Below are 3,565 nucleotides of genomic sequence, written 5' to 3'. Positions count from 1 at the left end.
TTGGTTTCTGAAGAGGCAGCCTGATCTTTGGTGAAAACATGGACAGAAGGACCCAAGTTTCATTCTGGCTCAGCCACTCACTTCCTGCGTAACCTTAGCCTCAGTCTCTCCACTTTTATGTTTTTGAAACTGAGTATTACTCTGTCACCCAGGCTGGAGTGCAGTGGCATAATCTTGGCTCACTGCAACCTCCACCTCCCAGGTTCAAGCAATACTCCTGCCTCAGCCTCCTGAGTAGCTGGAATTACAGGTGCCCGCCACCAAGCCCAGATAATTTTTGTATTTTTTTAGTAGAGACGGGTTTCACCATGTTGGCCAGGCTGGTCTCAAACTCCTGACCTCAAGTGATCCACCTGCCTTGGCCTCCCAAAGCACTGGGATTACAGGCATGAGCCACTGTGCCCGGCCAGTCTCTCCGCTTTTAAAATGGGGCTAACAATACATATGTCTCAGGATTGTTGTGAGGATGAGAAATGATGTAAATAACATGTATAGGCTGGGCGCAGTGGCTCACACCTGTAATCCCAGCACTTCAGGGGACCAGGGTGGAAGGATCACTTGAGCTCAGGAGTTCGAGAATAACCTGGCCAATAAAAAAAATCCCATCACTACAAAAAAATAAAAAAATTAGCTGGGTGTGGTGGTGTGTGCTTGTAGTCTCAGCTACTTGAGTCTTCGAGGCTGAGGCTGCAGTGAGCCATGATCACGTCACTGCACCCTAGACTGAGCAACAGAGCAAGATCCTATCTCAAAAAACAAAACATGGATTTAACATATACTTTGCAGCCATAGAAAAAGAATGAGATCATGCCCTTTGCAGAGAGATGGATGGAGCTGGGGGCTGTTATCCTTAGCAAACTAACACGGGAACAGAAAACCAAATACCGCATGTTCTCACCTGTAGGTGCCCGTGCTAAGTGATGAGAACACATGGATGTGTGGAGAGAAACAACACGCACTGGGGCCTATCGAAGAGGGGAGGGTGGGAGGAGGGAGAAGATCAGAAAAAATAGCCAATGGGTACAAGGCTTAATACCTGGGTGATGAAATAATCTGTACAACAAACCCCTATGTTTGTTACAAGTTTACCTATGTAACAAACCTGCATATGTGCCCCTGAACTTAAAAGTTAAAAAGATCCATATACTGGCTGAGTGCGGTGGCTCACGCCCGTAATCCCAGCACTTTGGGAGGCCGAGGCGGGCAGATCACGAGGTCAGGAGATTGAGACCATTCTGGCCAACATGGTGAAACTCCGTCTCTACTAAAAATACAAAAAAAAAAAAAAAAGTTAGCTGGGCATGGTGGCGGGCACCTGTAGTCCAGCTACTCGGGAGGCTGAGGCAGGAGAATCGCTTGAACCTGGGAGGCAGAGCCTGCAGTGAGCCAAGATCACGCCACTGCACTCCAGCCTGGGTGACAGAGTGAGACTCTGTCTCAAAAAACAAAAACAAAACAAAACAAAACAAAAACCCCGTATACTTAGCCTAATACAGAGCTTGACATGTAATAAGAGCCATCTGATTGGTACCTAATAATATTAATAACTGTGATTTGGCAAAGCTTGGTTCAGGTCACTTTTGTGCCGCATTTTTAAGGACTCAGTCTTTCCCAGTATACACACATACTTATGACGTCTTTAGGCACTGTAGGTACTGTAATAATTATTGTTGTTGTTTTTTTAAGAAATTTTTTTTTCAGGGGGCTTTCTGGTAAAAACTGGAAAGCCTGCTAGACGAATACTAAAAGAGCTGTAACATTAATAATTATTGTTTTGTCTGCCCACCAGGCTTTCCTGTTCCCCTTCTGGTAGCACAATCCACTTCCCCCACTATAGATCAGGCATGTGACCTAGGTCTGACTGGGACCAAACAGGGCCCATGAAAACCTCTTGATGTTGAGAGAGAGAATCCAGCCCTCTTTCCAAATCTGAGCTGCAAATGGCCACCTTCCCTGCCATGTGGATAGAGCAGAAGTGAAGCAAAGACAAAGAAAAAGAGTCTTGGAGACTTTGGGTCCTTCCCCAAAGCCGCAGTATTTGCCTTAGTGCCCCTCCCAGTTATGTGAGCTAGAAATTTCTTTTTTGGCTTAAGCTAGTGGGAATATGGCTTCTGATCTTTGTAAAGAAGAGTCCAGGCCAGGTGCAGTGGCTCACACCTGTAATCCTAGTGCTTTGGGAGGCCAAAGAGGAAGGATTGCTTGAGCTCAGGAGTTTGAGACCATCTTGGGCAACATAGTGAGACCCCTGTCTCTACAAAAAAATAAAAAGAAAAATATTAGCAGAGGTAGTGATGTGTGCCTGTCATCCTAATTACTTGGGAGGCTGAGACAAGAGGATTGCTTGAGCCTGGGAGTTCTGGGCTGTAGTGTGCTATGCTGTTCTGGAGTCTGAACTTAGTGGCATCAATATGGTGACCTCCCAAGAGTGGGTGATCACCAGATTGCCTAATCAGGGGTGAACCTGCCCAGGTAGGAAACAGAGCAGGTTAAAACTCTTGTGCTGATCAATAGTGGGATCATACCTGTGAATAGCCATTTGTGCTACAGCCTGGGCAACATAGTTAAGACCCCATCTTTAAAAAGAGAAGAAGAGGAAGACTCCTGCCCAGTAGAGGCACTCATGTCCTTGAAGTTCAGGGAGGTCAGAAGATTCATCTGAAGCACAGAGCAGTTAGTGGTAGAACGATTAATAGAACTTAGACTTGTCTGGTCATCTCTGAATTTACCATAAACTATACCATACATTCCACTGTTCACTCACAAATAATAATTGAGTGCTTACTATGTGCCAGGCACCAAACCAGCATCTCATTTTTCCTCTACATCTGCTGAAAGATTATCCCTCCCCAGCTTCACTACCAGTCTCTAGGAACCCTTGAGTCAGGGGAAGACTCAGCCAAGTAGAGAAACAGCCTTTCTCTACCAGGATAGGGTCCAGCACACTCACTGTCTTCCCAGAATCAATATTCCCAGAACTCCTAAGTGCTAAGGATGCAAGAGGAGCCAGCGAGCTACCCACCCACCTACCCTCGTACTTACCTGCCTACCTACATTCTGTAGGTTCTGCCCAGCATGGAGTAAGTCCTAGCCCTGGCCCAGGGACCCCAGCTGGGCCCCTGCCTGCACACCTCTCTGAACAACTGTGCTTTTGTTGCCCTCATGTCTGCAGTGATCATTTTGGGGAATACTGAAGTTGTTTTCAAAGTGCTTTTGGGCTGGGCACAGTGGCTCACGCCTGTAATCCCAGCACTTTGAGAGGCTGAGGTGGGCAGATCACTCAAGCTCAGGAGTTCAGGATCTGCCTGGGCAACATAGTGAGACCCTGTCTCTGTAAATAAATAAAAGTACTTTTGATCTAAATTCTCCTGAGTGTTCCCTTTCTTTACTTTGCAAAGCTGGTTGAAGAGAAAGAAAGGTGGCAGCAGCAGAAGGATGTCAGGACAGTAGTTTCCAAATCTGGTCCTCAGAACACCCATGGACCGTGATGATGATCACCATGTCATCACTGGTGACAAAAAAAAAAAAAAAAAAAAAGAGAGAGAGAGAGAAAAACACAACCTGTGGC

General features: G+C 46.3%; 1 non-coding gene across 1 annotated transcript; it reads right to left on the bottom strand.

Annotated features, from left to right (window-relative positions):
* Positions 1-1,700: 1,700 nt before the first annotated feature.
* On the bottom strand, positions 1,701-1,762 carry LOC112132163 (U7 small nuclear RNA). The gene has a single exon (XR_002913971.1). It is a non-coding gene; the product is annotated as a U7 small nuclear RNA (small nuclear RNA).
* Positions 1,763-3,565: the final 1,803 nt, after the last annotated feature.

The sequence above is a fragment of the Pongo abelii genome, chromosome 12, assembly GCF_028885655.2.
Source record: "Pongo abelii isolate AG06213 chromosome 12, NHGRI_mPonAbe1-v2.0_pri, whole genome shotgun sequence".
Classification (NCBI taxonomy): domain Eukaryota; kingdom Metazoa; phylum Chordata; class Mammalia; order Primates; family Hominidae; genus Pongo; species Pongo abelii.
The sequence above is the reverse complement of the archived record's forward strand: the minus strand, read 5'-3'. Positions and strand labels throughout refer to the sequence as shown.